Here is a 17,318-nt window from a genome sequence, read left to right as displayed (position 1 = left end):
CATCCACATGATAAAATGTTTAAAATGGAAAGAAAGCCAGCTCTAAACCTCAATACCCATCTCCTGCCAGATTTGGAAAGAGTGGACTGAGTTCAAATCCTGATTCAGCCATTGATACCTGCAGGACACTGGAAAAGTTACAACCTGTACGGGCTTTCAATTATTTCATCAGTAAAATGAGGAGACTGAGAAAAGTTTCCTAAATTATTAATTTAGGAATTATGAATAATGAAATTAAAACATTTCTGAAAAAACAATTCATACCCATCAAGCTGTTGTTTTTAATCCTCATTGTTGAAGATGACCAATGACCTCAGAAGTCTTAGGTGCAAGTGAATTGGATTTAAGTGAGGGAGAGCTGTGCAAAATCATCAGCCTCATTCTTCTCATTGGAGTCCAAAGGTAAGACATAGATCAAGATGACTGGTGATGGCCCCAGATGCATTGGGAGACCTTGATCTTTCTAATGTTTCCCCAAGATTCAATTTGTCTGAGGCAACACTCATTCAGTAATTAAAGACTAGATAAGAACTGAACTAAAAGATGACCTATTTTGCCTTCATAAAAAATAAATCCTCCGAGTTTCTGGTCAGAACAGAAACGATAATAATAGGGTAAATGTGTAACAACAGGCTCTGGGTGGATAACATATTCATGACACATTCAAATTTAATCGGCATTATCAACATTTTCCCCATCACTTTCTTAAGTCTAGACAATCAACAAACAAAAAAGTAAGTACTGATTTATTGAGTTTGGTGATTTCTTAGGTGTAACTATTTATAAATGAAAAGTTAACACATGGGATGATTGAAACTGGTTCCAGCAGCCTCTGCTTTAATCTACTGGAGAAGGAAATGGCAAACCATTCCAGGATCTTTGCCAAGAAAATCCTATGCACCTATGGTCCACAGCACCACAAAGAGTAAGACACAACCTATGACAACAACATGAACTCATAGCCCCAAAACAATCTCCTCCCCTCTACAACATACCTATAAACAGTCAAGTTGCTTCTGCTTAAAGACCGATGAGAAAGAACTCTTGTTTCTGAAACAGCTCATTCATTTTGAGTACATCTAAGTATTAGCAAGTTTTTCCTAACTTCAAGGCCAAATTTGCTTCTTTATAACCCGCTCTTGGAGTCCAACAGACAACTTTTATTACCCCTATTTTAAGATGGTATAGAGGTAGCAAATATTTGAGTGGGGGCTTAAATTCAACATCAAGATCAACAAGGTTGATGACTGTAAAATACTACAGGGCTTGTAGATACATCTTTGAATCCCTTATGATCCTCCTCAGTCCCTTATTTCTTGATTTTGAAAATTCTTTTCAAAAAAAGAAATGGTAATTTGTTAAAAAAAAAAAAAAAAAATATGGGACGTAGATCCCTGACAATTTCAGAACTCAACTTGTTTTAATGAAAGAATTAAAGGTCCTTTCTGAAACAAAAGTTTCCATTAATTCCATTCATAATCCTTTTGACTACAGAGGACTATAAAAGCTGTTTGTTTATTTTTTTTTCTTCTGGCAAATGGATATCATTCTTCCTAAACACTCAGTACATAGAAATTCCCCAAACATATATCTCTTTAAACTAATGCATTTTCCACATTACAATTAGACTTCTGTTAAGACTGCCACTAACAGCCATCTTGAAGCTCAAATCCTTCAACTGAATCAACAGTGCTTTAGTTCTTTTTATTTTAAGATTTTTGGTAGTGTATGGGAGAGAAGGGTTGAAGGTTTTCCTGTACAAGTTCTTTAATGAGGATCATAAAGAAATTATCAAATCAAATATTTACATCATTGATGACTTATACTCATTCATAAAATCAAAAATGAAAGCAATTGCCAGTCACTTCAAAGGATTTGTTAAAAGAAAAATAGTTTCACTGACAGTGATAGTTTGAACCTTTTGTAGCAGTAAAATCAAATGGTAACTCATTAGCTGTCTTAAAGGAGCCTCCCATCAATAAAAACAATTAAAGTCATATTCCATTCAATAAAAAATTGACTATGTGCCAGGTGTTGGACATATAAATTAATAAATCCACAAGCACACACAAAGTACACTGTCACAGTGACGAAAGTCAGCCAGCCTCAGTCAGAAAGATGTGGGATCAAATCCCACCTCTAAAACACACACACACACACACACACACACACGTATATTTGTAGGTATGTATTTATATATATATATATATACATATATTTCATATATATATGTATATATTTATAATAAACACTATATGTCTCTATACACAGTCACACATGTATATGTGTGTGTGTATATATATATATATATATATATATATATATATATATATATATTTAGGTATTTAGATGGTACAGTATATACTGTGTGTTGAGTGCTGGTCTTGGAATCATCTTCATGAGTTCAAATCTGGTCTCCAACACTTACTAGCTATGTGACCTTGACAAATCACTTTACCCTGTTTGCCTTAGTTTCATCATCTGTAAAAATTAACTACAGAAGGAAATGATAAACTACTCCAGAATCTTTGCCAAGAAACCCCAAGTGAAGTAATAAGGTCAGATATAACTAAGCACACAAAAAATATATGTATGTGTATACATGTATATAATATTAAAATTCATTAATTTATTATGCCACATGCTAATAAGTATTGCTTATTTTATATGTATGTATATATACACACACACAAAATAAATGAGGTAAATTCTTTCTTTCTTTTTCTGAGGTCAAGATCCTATAATTACACAGCATTCCATTTTTTGATGTTCTTTCCACTTACATTATGGAAATCATTGTGAATATATTGTTGGTTTGACTTTTTGCTTTTCATCAATTTCAAGTCTAATCTCTACCTACTACTACACTCTGCCACGATATATTTTCCACTTTTAAAAATAATTTCTTCTGACAAAATATAAAATTACTGAGGTCAAAGGTAGTTTGGTTTTTATATTTGTATTGCCAATACCTAGAAGTAGCTGGCACATAATATAGGTGACTAATAAATGCTGCCTCAAAAGACATGGTAAAGAAGATTAATAAGAAATGTCAGAGGTTTACAGTACAGGATTTAGAGCCGAAAGGGACATTAGGTATATATCAGTTTAACTCTTTTCCCACCCTCTATTTTGTAGATTAGAAAACCAGGGACCTGAGAGATTAAATAACTTGCTCAATATTACAAATATCATGACTGAGACTGGATATGAACCCATCTCCTCTAATTCATCTATTGCTCTTTTCCTATTTCTTCCTATTTCTTATCAAGGTACCACTACATCCTCTTCAATCATCCAGGTTCACAGCCCAAGAATCATTTCCAAATCTTCCTTCCTCTCTCTCTCTCACCCCACAGAGAGAGTCAGCAAGCTGCCAAGTCCCATCAGTTTCTTGCTACAATCTCAGTCCTGTTCTCTTCACTGGCACAGATCAATATAATTCAAGTTTTAATGAACCCCTGCCTGAAGTACTCCAACAGCCTCCCAAGCTCCCTCCTTTCAGCACGAGTCCCACCTCAATCATCCTCCACAGAACTCCCCAAACAGCATAATGTACAAGATTAACCAGGTCATTTCCCCTGTCAAAGCTTTCAGTGGCTTCGAACTGTCTCTGAGATAAAATACAGATTCCTCAGCCTGGCATTTAAAGCCCTATACAATCTGGCTCCAATCTACCTTTCCAGCCTTATTTCACAAGAGCTCTGCAGTGCAGTCAAACAGACAAGGAACTGTTCTCCAAACCGAACATGTCATCTCCTGTCTGTGGATTCACTCAAGTCTTAGAATGCCCAGAATGGGAGCTCTTTCCCTCCATTCTCTTGTTTCTTTCTCTATTCCTCTTTCTCCTCTCTATCTTCTGTCTTTCTCTGTGGGTCTCTTTTGTCTCTGAATCTTTTCTGTCTCTATCTCTTTCTCTCTTCTGTCCTGTTTTTCTGTCTCTCTGTCTGTCTCTTTTCTCTCTTTGTCCCTATCTTTTTGTCTCTCCCCCTTGTTTCTCTCTCTGTTCTGTCTCCTTGTCATTCTCTTCTGTGTCTCTCTCTTTTTCCCCCTACTTCCTTTCTCCTCATCTGTCTCCCTCCCCTGAATCCTTATCTTCCTTCAGGGTTCTTTTTCAGATGCCGCCTCCACTGTGAAGCCTTCCCAGAACTCCTCCATGTTTCTCCTCAAATTACCTTGCATTTACTTAGCTATGTAGAGGTACTATCTGATTAGTAGAAAGAAACTATGCTCCCTGAAGGAAGAAAAGAGGAAATAAACATTTATTTAAAAACCACTTTTGCCAGACACTGAGCTAAGGGTTTTGCAATTTATTATCTCATTTATTATTTATTTCTCATTTAATTATCATTAACATTTATGTTATTTATTACCTCACTCGATCCTCATAACAACTCTGGAAAGGGAGGTGCTATTATTATCCCCTTTTACAGATGAGGCAGATCTCTAGAAGTTATGTACCCTGCTCAGGGTCACTCAGCTAAATAAATGTCTGAATATTGTACACACAAACAAGAAGATTATACGATGATCAATTCTGATGGACCCGGCTCTTTTCAACTGTGAGGTGATTCAGGCCACTTCCAATGGTCTTGTGATGGAGAGAGCCATCTGCACTCAGAGAGTGGATTCTGGGGACTGAGTATGGATCATAATGTAGTATTTTCACTTTTTTGTTGCAATTTGCTTGCATTTTGTTTTCTTTCTCATTCCCCCCCCTTTTTTATCTGATTTGTATGTATGTGTGTGTGTGTGTGCAGCATGACAATTGTGGAAATATGTATAGAAGAATTGTACATGTTTAATATATACTGCCTCTAAGGGAGGGGGTGGGAAAAAGGGAGAAAAAAATAATTTGGAACATAAGGTTTTGCAAAGGTGAATGTTAACAATTATCTATGTATGTTTTGAAAATTAAAAAAAGCTTTTCCCCCCCCTGAGGCAATTGGGATTAAGTGACTTGCCCAGGGTCACACAGCTAGGAAGTGTTAAGTGTTTGAGATCACATTTGAATTCAGGTCCTCCTGACTTCAGGGCTGGTGTTCTATCTACTGTACCACCTAGCTGCCCAGCCTTTTTTTTTTTTTTTTTTTTTTTTTTTTTTTTAAAGAAAAAGCTTTAATTAAAAAAATTAAAAACAAAAGCAAAGAAACACCATAAATAAATAAATGAATGTCTAAGCCTGGATTTGAATTCAGTTCTTTCTGCTTCCAGGACCAGCACTGTATTTACTGCATCCTAGTCTATCTGAAAGAAGAGATTACTATTCTTTAATTTGTTTTCCTATAATTTAGCAGGGTGCCTTGAACATAGTGAGTAGTTAAACATTTGTTGAAGTCTAAATACATGAAGAAGCGTAATATTTGTAAATAATTTAACAACAGTTGGTTCATTTCTATCATGGGTTTACAGGTATTATTCCTTATAAAATGAGGAATTAGGAATCATCTGAGTGTCAAGTTGCTTCCTGCAAACATCTTCAACCCAGAAACTTCAGAAAAGGCCATTAGGCCCCAAATACAGAATAACTAAAGCTAAAACCACAAGATTAGCAGATGGCAATAATTTGTAAGACAGAAGTGTCTTACAAGGTAAAAACCTCACAAAACAACACAACTTCCTCCCAACATTCCCACCCTCCAAACCCAGCAGCATGGTGGGCTTGGCCAGTGCCAGCAACCTCACAGGTCTAGGAGGATCCTCTTCTAGTATTCCCACAGCAGTAACAGGTTGGATGCTACCATATCCCACAGGAGGTAGTAGGTACCGAATCCACCGATCCATGCAGAAATTTTAAAAGAGAGCAACTAAATTATAATAATAAATAAAAATAAAATAATAACAAAAACCCTCTGGGAGGAAAGATCATGTCCAATAGAATTGATAACCCGGATGGCACCAGTCCCTTCCCCTTAGTGTTTCCTCTAGGCAGAAACCTAGCTCAGATCCTCAGGAGGGAAGAAGCAATAAAGAGTAAAATAGAGACTTTCTTTTCTCTAAGTTTTCCTGGTTCTCCTCCAGCCTGTTTGATTTCTCTCTCTCTTTTTTTTTTTTTTTTTTTTTTTTTCAGTCTCCTTTGCTGGATCTTCACACTGACTTACTGTGTATGTCCTCTATGGTTCTGTGATGGACCCTCTTGTTTACTCCTTCTAAACTATCAGTGATCTAGCTTGGCAATCTATCAGCTCCCAAGGATTCGATTATTATTGTTGTACAGATGATTCTTGTAGCTGTTCTTCTTCCTGATCTCAAGTCTTCTGAAACTGCCCACTGGACATCTTGAACTGGCTATTTCTCAGACATCTTAAACCGAACATATTCCAAACTGAACTCATTCTCTTTCTCTCCCCTCCAATTCTGTTCTCTTCCAAACATAACTATCATTACATGCCCCTGGTCACCTAAACCCTTCACAATCTAGGTGTTATCCTCTACTTCTCAAGATCACTCAACCCATATCTGAGATTTGCCAAGCCCAGTTGATTCCATCACAGCAACATCTCTTATATACATACCCCTCCTTCTCTCCTCTGACACAGCTTCGACTCTGGCACAAGCTTTCATCACCTCACATCTGGACTATAAAATGCAGTAGTCTTGTAGTGGTCTCCTTACTTCAAGTCCCTCCTTACTACAGTCCATGTGCCACTATACTGTCAAAGTGATCTTCCTAAAGCATCGGTCTGATGTGCAATGATCACCTTTGATAGAATTAGCTCTCCTCAGCAATACAATGGTCTAAAACAATTCCAAAAATTCATGATGGAAAATGCTATCAACATCCTGAGAAAGAACTATGGAGGCTGACTAATTTCACTTTTTATGGGTAGTTTTTTCTTTATGGTTTTCCCCCCTCTTGTTCTGATTCTTCTTTCACAATATGACTAATATAGAAATACATTTGATATGATTGTATAAGTATAACCTTTATCAGATTGCTTGCCATCTTGGGGAAGGGGGGAGGGAGAAAAACGTAGAGCTCAAAATCTTATAAAAGCGAATATTTATTCTGGAGAGCAATTTGGAATTCTTCCCAAAAGCTATAAAATTGTGCATAACCTTTGATCCAGCAGTGTCACTACTAAGAGATCAAAAAAGAAAGAAAAGGATGCATTTGTGCAAAAAAGTACCTATTTGTATGCAAATATTGATGGGGGCTCTTTTTGTGGTGGCAAAGAGTATGAAAATGAGTGGATGCCCATCAACTGGGAAATGGCTGAATAAGATATGGTTTATGAAAGTAATGGATTATTGTTCTATAAGAAATGATGAACAGGCCCATATCAGAAAAGCCTGGAAAGACTTCCATAAACTGATGCCGAGTTAAGCAAGCAGAACCAGGAAAACATTGTACACAGCATTAGCAAGATGATCAACTATGATAAATTTAGCTCTTCTCAGCAATTCAGTGATTCAAGGCAATTCCAATAAACTTTGGATGGAAAATGCCATTTGCATCCAGAGAGAAGTATGGAGACTGAATGCAGACCAAAGTATACTATTTTCACCTTTTTTTTTTTTCATGGTTTTCCTCTTTTGTTCTGATTTTTCTCTCCATTGTGATTCATATAGAAATATGTTTAAAAAAAAAACAAAACCTAATTTATATACATATATATATATATATATATATATACATATATATATATATATATATATGTAAAACCTAAAAAAGTAAAATTTAAAATTAAAAAGAGAACTGAATGTTGAAAAATTGTTTTTACATGTAATTGGAAAAAATAAAATATTATTAGATAGAAAAAATAATAACACACAGGTCTGATTTCTCTTTCTAAATTCCAATGGCTCTGTAATCACCTCTGTTTGGTGATCTTTCATCATATGGACTTTCTAATCTTACACTTTACCACCTTCCTCATATTCTATACAAGCCTCCCAGCTGTTCATTGTACAAGATATTCCATCTCCTCCTGTTGGAGCATTTTCATAGAATGTTCCCTTAACCTCACCCTAGAATTGTCTTCCTCTTTATCACTGTCTCTTGGCTTCCTGTGACTTCCTTAAAGTACTAGCTAAAGTTCCACCTTCTACAAAAATCCCAATTGTCCTTGATATTAGTATCTTCCTTTTAAGATGATCTCCAATTAATCCTATCTATATCTTGTAGGTCTACTTTTTTTCCCTTCTTAAAAAAAAAAATTCTCATTGCCTACCACATAGCAAGCTCTTAACAAAAGCTTGTTGACATGAATTTACTTATATTTATGTCCCTCATTTAGCACACTCATAGGCTTAATTGAAACTTGTCATTTGATTGCTTGATTATTCTAATAAAAAATCTAATAGAGATAGCAAAGTGGTCATGGCTCATTTGTCAAAGACTTTTTTTTTCTGTATTTTTTTCAGTAATAATAATGCCTAATATTTTTTCCCCACTCTTAGCACTCACTCCTCTTTCATATACTTTAAGGATATATTTTTCAATACCCTCCATATAAACCTCAGTGTGTATATTAGTCTAGTCCAAATTTAATTTCCATCTTTTTCTTTGCTTTTTCATGCAGAGGATATTAAGAGTCCAAATATGGTTCTAATATGATTGATGGAGAAAGTAATTATTTATAAAAATTATTATTAAAAATTTTTCATTTTTTGTCTTATTAATGACCTGGATTAATTGGGGTCTCCTGTCAAGTTGTCAGTTAACTATACTTTCCACTTTTTTAGAAGGCAACACTACTCATAATCTTCTATGCTTCCTTAGTCATAATATTTTACCACTGAGTTTATATTTTAAACTATTCTTGCCCTTGGCTGGTAACTCTCTGCTTAGCAAGGAGACCCACACTTTTGCTGATTAAGATAGTTTCTGGGCTTTTTTGTTCTCCCTACTATAGCATTTAATTTACATAAACTAAATTTCCTTATGAAATAGTGATAATCTGTCAATGCCTTTTCATTTATCCATTTCCCATTCTTCAGTAACAATCACTCATTTAAATAGTTCAGGTTGGAGATACCTCATTGGCATAATATCATAGTTTATCATTTTTATTCTTCCTCCCTATGTACAATGTCTTTACTATATGGTTATCTTTTCCACAACTTTCTGCATCCCAGTTTTAAAATATTGCAAGTAAGCAGAAGAAATTAAATGGGAATTTGGGGGGAGTTTTGTGGAAGCCAGAGATGATACTGGCCAGCAAACAACATGCAAAAAAAACTCCTGAGAAACTGAGAAATGTATAAAACACATGTAGAGTATTGTGTAATCGCAACACATTTATTTTTTAACATCATAATAATTCAGACTTTTCTGATACAAAGGGCAGGGTCAAAAACTTTTATAGGAATTCTCTAGATCTCAGGGCTCACTCCTAACATCCTGCTCTTCCTCTCTCTAAAATGTGGAAGGAATAACTGTACAGATAGCTGACTCAGAAATTAATTAATTCAAAATCAATGATTTTGATGATGTTATTGGATACTCATGATCCTTCTTGAAGAAATCATATGCATATACACATACACATATACATACACACACACACACACATATATGGAAGAGGCTTCTGTATGTAGTTAGTCTCTAAGCCTCTGGTCTCTTGTATCACATGATACAAGATCAAAGAATCTCTTGTTTCTTATTCCTTAACCATGCTTTTACAACATATTTTTATCTTCCTCCCCAATGCCCACACAAGTATACTACGTACAAAAGCATGAGTTGATTTAATTTTTAAAGTCTTATATAAAGTTTTTCCTAAAATTTCTCTCTTTCATCATCCTTCACCATCTATATTGATGTCCCAGCTGAAATTATCTTTGTGGTGATCCCTTTGAAAAAGTGTATAATGATCACTGTGTTATATATGAGATAACCAAGTGTTCCAGAAAATATTCTTGTTGCATTTGGATGTATGATAAAACCAACTCCCCTTTCCAAGCGGAAGTAAGCCACCCTTTCATTTAGCTACAGATTCTCCACAAAGTCTTACCAAGGGCTTCATTACATCAAGCATTTGACCTTGGGTTCTCAAACACAGGAACATTTAGGAGCTTTCTATGTGTCAGGCACTAAGATAAGCTCTGAAGATACAAAAGAACCAGTAAAGCTTACGTTTTAAGGAAAGAGATAACTATTATATAAATAACTACAAGAGACATATAAAGTAGGTATATGGTAACCTTACAGCTGAAAACACTGGGGGTTGGGGATGGGGGGGCCAGCAAAGGCCTCTTGCTGAAAGTGGCATTTGAATTGTTTTTGAAGGATATCAGAGGAAGTAAAAAAGAAAGAGAGAGAGAGCATTACAGGCATGGGAAAATGCAAAGGCACAGAAATGGTGAACTGTATATGAGGAACATCAAGTAAGCCATCATCAATGAACTGTATGGTAGAGTGCAAGAAGGGGATAAAGATGCAAGAAGCCCCAAGTTAAGGAAAGGACTGAGTTGTAAAGTGCCTAAGAGGCCAAAATAAGATCTATATTTGATCTTAGAGGTAAGCGTGACGCATTCAGTGAGAGTGAAATGGCTAACATCATCTTTGGGAAAATCTCTATGGTAGCCGATGAGAGAGAATGAGGAGAGATTTAAAGCAGCAGCCAATTAGAAGGCTACTGCAATAGCCTTCAAAGGAAAAATTTCAAGTTTGGTCCTGGCAACAGATTAAGTCTGCTTTCCAAGGACCAGTCTGGCTGAGTACCCAGCAGCTCATCCCCAATCAGACTGGCCACTTAGTGAAGAATTCTTTGAACATGGAAACTCATGAAATAAAACAAAATAAACAAAAAAAGTCTCCGTTTCTGCAGTGATGCAGTAGTAGAGAAGGGGACAATAGCTGTTAAAAATTACACTGGTTTTAGACGGCTTGTAAACATTAACTTCTCTGTTAAGCCCCAGATGTGACAATACTCCCCCGTGGCAGGCTTTTCCCAACCTGTCACCCCCGCTCTGACATCTTCCCACTGGACTTCCAGAGACTGTGTTATGGAAATCCTGTCCTGATGCTGGGCTATGCTGATTGGCAACTCCTCACTATTTAGCTGGGCAAAGACCTGGAGAAAACCTCTAGTCATTTTCCAACTCAGCTACAAGATCTGGGAACTGTAATCTAACCAACCCTACCAGGGTTTCTGGAAAGAAAAGGTAACCTAACTGCCCAATTACTCTACTCACTTAGTCCCTGTGCTTTCCCAGCTCTTTCCTTGCCATCATTCACCTGTGGTCTCCTCTATTATAATGTAAGCTTCTTGAGAACAGTGACTGTTTTCCTTCTGTATTCATTCATTCACAGCACTCTTAATAATTGGGCCACCCTACTGCCTGTTGGACACCGAGTAGTTTTCTCCATCACTGCTGTGGTACCCAGTATCGTCCCCAACCCCCACCTGTCTCTGTCTTTGTCTGGCCCTCCCCTGCCTTCCCTCCTCCCCCTTCTTCCTCTGAGGTCAGGCCCCCCCATGTGGCTGGCCACCAGACAATGTTGTCCCTTCTCAGTCCCTGGCCCCCACATGTCCTTGAATGGTGTGCCGGCCTCCCTCCCTGCCTTTCTCCCTCCCTTTCCCACATCCAGGGCAAATTCGAATTACATAAGGAATCCATTTACATAGAGGTTCAGTCCACTTGTGTGAAGCAAGATTCCTCTGGGCCTGGTGTCTTGAATTCATAAAACGCAGCTAGGGGCAATTTTACCATACCCTTACTTATATAATGTAATGGGTTTGAAGTTTAGTATTTTTCTCCTTAACATTTACCTATTCTTACATATATTCTGATAGACCGCTAACAGGTGTTCAAATTAATAGGAGGAGGGGGACAGCTAGGTGGCGCAGTGGATAGAGCATCAGCCTTGAATCCAGGAGGACCTGAGTTCAAATCTGATCTCAGACACTTAATACTTCCTAGCTGTGCGACCCTGGGCAAGTCACTTAACCCCAACCTCAGGGGGGAAAAAAATTAATAGGAGGAGGAGTCTGTCCAGTAAGATGTTTGGTGAAAAGACAGTAACAGGGAATTAAGAGTTTGTCATACATAATCAAGTAAGTAGAAAATAAGAACTGACTTTACATTATGATGAGTCTTTTTGCCCAGTTCCCTCCATCTGTCTAATATAATCACAGGAAGTCAGAGCAGAAGGGAAATGGAAGACAATCTTGTCATTATATAGATCTTCCTTAAAATGTCATTTTTCTCTGGTGTTTGACTTTTTGGGGGGTGTTTTTACCTCAATCATTTTGTTATATTGGTTTATAGTTTTATTGTCAAAAACCTTTCTTCCGAGCCCAAGCATGTAAACACTAAAACTTAGACTTCTGTACGCCATATGGTCTCCAGGATGTAATTTAGAGAACTTAAGTGAGAAAAACTACAATAAGTTTACCTGATAATCCAGGAAAATACAGGGTTTTTTCAACAGAAATTACACTTTATCAAGGATCAATTATGTAATCCCCAACTGAAATTATTATTGGTTGAACAAGTTGAATGCTAGACATCTCTTTAAATTTATTTGATCAAGACCATCCCATATTACACACCTGCTCAGCTCCATTAAATTCTCAGCATAAGCAATTTAAAAAACTGGAGGAAATGAGAAGAGGAAGATATCACAACAGCAAAACAAACCCAAAACACCAATGCTGGCTCTGCTCCCAGTCACTGACCAAGGCCAGCAGCCACTCTGGGTCCTGTTCTTAAATCCGACCTTGGCATCAACTCAAACCCTAAACTATAGTCAGACCCAGCTTTAGAATTTAAAAGAGGGTCAAAAGGAAGTAAAGAGGTAAAGGAAGAAGGTAAAAAAGATAAAGGAATGGTAAAGGAGCCTCCAGAGACTTCCCAGGTGGTTCCACGAAGGTTTTGAAAAGACAAAAGTCCAAAATCACTAGTTTTACATAAAATGAATTCAACAGGCATTGCTCCATCCTTTTTACCAGTCAGCCTCCATATCTAGATCCCCTGTCTAAAATGCATTCCCTCCTGACTTCAGCTCTCAGAATTCCTAGCATTCCTTCAAGCCTCAGGACAGGTACATCTGAAATTATCTTGTATTTATTTATCTGTGCCTGTTCAATCCCCCAATCAGAATTCAAACTCCCTGAGGCCAGGTTCTATTTAGGTTATGTCCTTGTATCCCTATCACCTAGCACAATGATTTAATAGATGCTTAATAGATTATTATTAAATTAAATTGAATCTTTACACCAAAGAACAAGAATCCGCCATCATTCAGAGGATGGTAGGATTGTGAAACTCTACCCTTCTGTTTTCCCTCCCTTCTCCCAATAAATAATATTTTATTGAAACAGCGATATTCCAAGAGTTGGAATAGAAACACCCAAATAAAATATGTGTATTTCCAAGACCAAAGACCATATATTCAACTTTTAGTACTGTCTCATTGTTCACAGTTTGAAAAATTTTCCGTATCATAGTAGTAAAATGATAGCAAATTTACATTGCTGGTATTTAGGCTGATTTTATCAACATAAAGTCATCACCTTTTGTTTTTATTTATTTTATTAGCAAAACCAAGAACCCCAGTTTCAAATTTAATAATTTTAATAAATTTAAATAATTTTAATAAATAATTATTATTATTTGCTTTATGTATTTTTGGTCTATTCAGTTAGCATGATTCTGTAAATCATTTAGGGATCATATTTGAAGCCTGCTGCAACTCAAAATAAATCTAATAAAAAATTTTAAATACTAACATTCCATATAAACTACTTGATAAATTTCATATGTTTTAAGAAAAATGCTTTTTTGACAAATATAAAAGTGTGTGCTCAATGTTTTGCCAACAGTCTCTTGACAAAGACGTTTAACTGGCTTCTCACTGCCACTTTTGCCATCCTTAATTGTGACTACCTAAATTTCATACCCAATTTTTTGGGGGGATTAAGGAAAAAAACCACACTGATCAACTGGCATGTAAGTCTGGGTTTGAGTCAATGTGTTAATGGGCTTGATTCAGTTAGAACCTGAAAGAGGAAAAATGATTGTTTTCCTGAAAGACCAAAGATGAAGCAGTTTCATACTTTCAAGAAAAAGTTTTATTTCCACAAGCAACCCTACAAGTTCCCAACATACAAATAGGCATTCTTTTCCCAGCATGTCCTCCTCTAGAAAATGAAGCTCTACTAAAAAAAAAAAAAAAAAAAAAAAAAAAAAAAAAAAAAAAAGAATCAGCAATGACAAAATGTCTGACCATTTTCTGAATGAGTTTTCTTCATTTTTATGGGCAAAAGGAGAAATCAACCACCCAGTGGCAGTGGGGATGGATCCGGGAGAAGCAAAGGGTTTCAAAGGTTATGTCCGGCATTTTCTTATAGGCTCAGCGGTAACTGGTGACCCAGAACACTCCAGATCAGGTTCTACAACAGGCCGGTCCCCATCATTCCTCCACTGAGATTTCTTAAAAAAAAGTTGGGAAGTCACATCTGCTGAGCCCAAACCAAAGATGTCAGCCCTGGCAATTAAAATAATTTTAATGAAATAATACACTGTCTAACTCACAAATTGCTATGAGGAGCAGGTTATCCAAAAAAGATTTTGTTACAGCAAAATGTTTATTCTTTTTAAAAATACTCAATTTTATTTTTTCCGAAGTTGGCCGTTTCCAAACCAAACTCCTTTGCTTCTTCATTGCTGCCTCTAGAAACACAGACGTCCGGGCTGAGCGCCGGCGATACCTGGCTCCACGTTACTTTTCCGGAATTATATAGAACGTTATTCCCTCCCCGGCAGTCCTTGGGACAAATTACCCAGCTCCGAGCCTCCGTGCACGAGGTCCGTCCCTGAGGCTGAGATGCACTACCATCTCCTTACCTTCAGAGTTTAACTCTAAATGTCACCTCCCACAGCCCGCCTAACCTGATGCCCCAGCGCGGCTACAGTGGGCCCCGCCCCCCCCCTCCCGCAGCCCACCTAGACCCCAGCAGTCACTCACCTCCCTCCTCACTCACCTCCCTCCCCCCCATTACTTGTGTTTATACGGCAAATAAGCTACACGTTCTCTCCCGCCGGCAGTCCTCCCCCAGAGCGGGAGCTGCGCGAGGGTGCTCGGCTCGTTTTCGGTCCCGGCGCCCCCGGAGGCAGCGGGCCGCCGGCACACAGTAGGCCCTCCCCTAGGCTTGTGGAAGAACGGATTGAGTCCCGGATTAGTGCTCGGCGGAGGGCGGGGGGAGGTGAGGCAGGAGCTCGGCCGAGCTCAGAGGGTTGTAGAAAAGTGAGTCACTGTTATTGTTACATAAACTGCAGCCGGATCCCCGGAGCTGGCCACCTGAGGCTCCCTCCCGCCCCTCCGGAGCGCGACCCCCGGCCAGACTGGGAAATGTCACCGCCCGCTTTCTAGCCCCGCTCGCCAACCCCGCGCGCGACTCGCCCGGGGAGCAGAAACGCGTTTGCTAGAACCCAGAATCCCCCGGCCCCGGTAGCCAAAGCACGTTCTCCGGCAGGAGCGCGAGGCGCGGGGCAAAGTGGCGTGCCTGGAAATGAGCAGCGCCGCCCCGGCCGCCCCCCCCCTGAGGGGCAGCGGCGCCTCGGGCTGGGCGCGAGCAGCGAGCTCCGAGGGGCTCGCGGGCCAGGGGTGGCGACCCCCGGCTCCTCCTGGCCCCGCGCGCCGACTCCTGTCCCCGCTCCGGGAGCTGCAGCTTCCCTTCACCGGAGCACCCCCAGACCCCCCCGGCAGAGGCCTACGGACTCCCCCCGGTCCCAAGCCCACTCTCCCCTCTAAGAGCGGTGGCTAGGGGTAGGGAGAAAGTGAATGAAAGCCCCGGGAGAGCAGCAGCCGCGCCGGCCGCCGGTCCCGAGGTGTCCACGCTGCGCCGCGCTGCGCAGCTGGGCCCGCGCGGTGAGCCGGGGCGCACGGCTGCTCCCGGGGTCCCCGGCCGGGGGGGGCAGTCCCGGGCCGGGGCCCCCCGCGGCGCCTCCGCTCACCCCTCGGCCGCCTGACTTCAGAAAAATTCGACCCAACTCGAAGCCCACCTACTTTTCCTACCTCTCTCTTGCGCTCCCCTCCTTGCCCGGGAAGAAACGAAAGTTGTCACTGGCGTCCGTCTCCCGGGGGCTCTTCCCCTTCCGAGGAGCAGCCGCCGCCGCCGCCAACGCTGGCCCGGCTTCTCTTCTCCTCCTCCTCCCCTCCTCCTCCTCCTCCTCCTCCTCCTCCTCTTCTCCCTATTATCTTCTCCTTCTCGAAGCTTAGCGATGGGAGGGCTAGGAGGAGAGGAAATTTGCAACTCTTCTTCTCCCACCCCCAACCTGCCTCGAGTTTAAAAAAAAAGTCTAAAAGGATGAAAAACTTCGGGAAGAAAAGACTTGAGGAGAAAGTGAAAGGGGGGGGGGGATAGATGAATAATAATAGTTTTCCCCTAAAATAATTAAATCTCCCTCCCCCCAAAAAAACCAGAGATACACAGAAATGGGGGAAAAGGCAGGGGGGAGGGGAGAGTTAGGGGGAAAAGAGAAAGAGTCGCTGGTCAGGAAACTTCAAGCTAGGATGAGGTCATTGGTTTAAAAATAAAGCGATGGCGTCATTTGAAACCAATCCCAGTGAATGAACTCAGCAGAGCCCCGGGGAAAGGAGGAGACAGGCGGAGGAAGAGAGCGGAGTGGGAGAGTCGGGAGCCAGGCTTGGAGACAGCAGCTCCGGCTCCTCCATCCCAGTGACCCGAACCCGGCTCTGATTAGGTCTAATGTTCCATGCTTAATAGTAGAACAGTGTTTCTTCTGCTCTCTGTCATCTGCGCGAGGCGTAGAATTACGTTCTCCCTCCTTGCATTCGGCTGATTCACAAGTAGGTTCCGAAGCGGCGGCTGGGAGGAGCCTGGCTGCACAATGAGGCGCTATTCAAATAAGTCGCTCCTCACTCCTTCCTTCTTTCTCCCTCTAGTTCCCGCCTCTTTCTTTTTTCCCCCGTCCCTCCTCCCTCTCTTCCTCTCTCCTTTACTCCCTTTCTCCTTCCCTTCTTTCCATCCCGGTGCTTTTCTTGTCCCCTCTGCTTTCCTTTCCCTCCCGGCTCTTTTCCCATAATAGACCTTTATAAGGATTCTCCTTACCTTATCCTCAGAACCACTCTCGTTTTCCTAGGATGTTTTCAGTTGATTCATTAACGAAAAGGAAATTTTTAAAAACGTATTGTACATCTGGCAGTCAAATCTTATTAAAAAAAAAATCTCTAAATCCAAAATATAAGTGCCCCCCCCAATACAAACAGAACTCCCATACCAACAACACACAAACATGTTACTGTTTCCTGTTGGAATTTTCTTACATGGGGACAAACCTGGACAAGCTTCTCAAACCACTGCTATTTGTAATGTAAAACCCCAAGCCAAGGTTTCCCAAGT

The 17,318-nt window shown here is 39.9% G+C and overlaps 1 protein-coding gene across 1 annotated transcript in view; it reads right to left on the bottom strand.

The window, feature by feature from the left end:
- DUSP16 (dual specificity phosphatase 16) overlaps positions 1-16,794 on the bottom strand; it is a 95,404-nt gene extending 78,610 nt beyond the window's left edge. Inside the window, exon 1 of the mRNA XM_074269159.1 lies at positions 15,971-16,794. The gene's annotated coding sequence lies outside the window, so the exon portion shown is untranslated. The remainder of the gene's footprint in view (positions 1-15,970) is intronic.
- Positions 16,795-17,318: the final 524 nt, after the last annotated feature.

This window comes from Sminthopsis crassicaudata, chromosome 5 (genome assembly GCF_048593235.1).
Source record: "Sminthopsis crassicaudata isolate SCR6 chromosome 5, ASM4859323v1, whole genome shotgun sequence".
Taxonomy (NCBI): Eukaryota; Metazoa; Chordata; class Mammalia; order Dasyuromorphia; family Dasyuridae; genus Sminthopsis; species Sminthopsis crassicaudata.
This window is presented reverse-complemented; position numbering and strand designations above follow the sequence as displayed.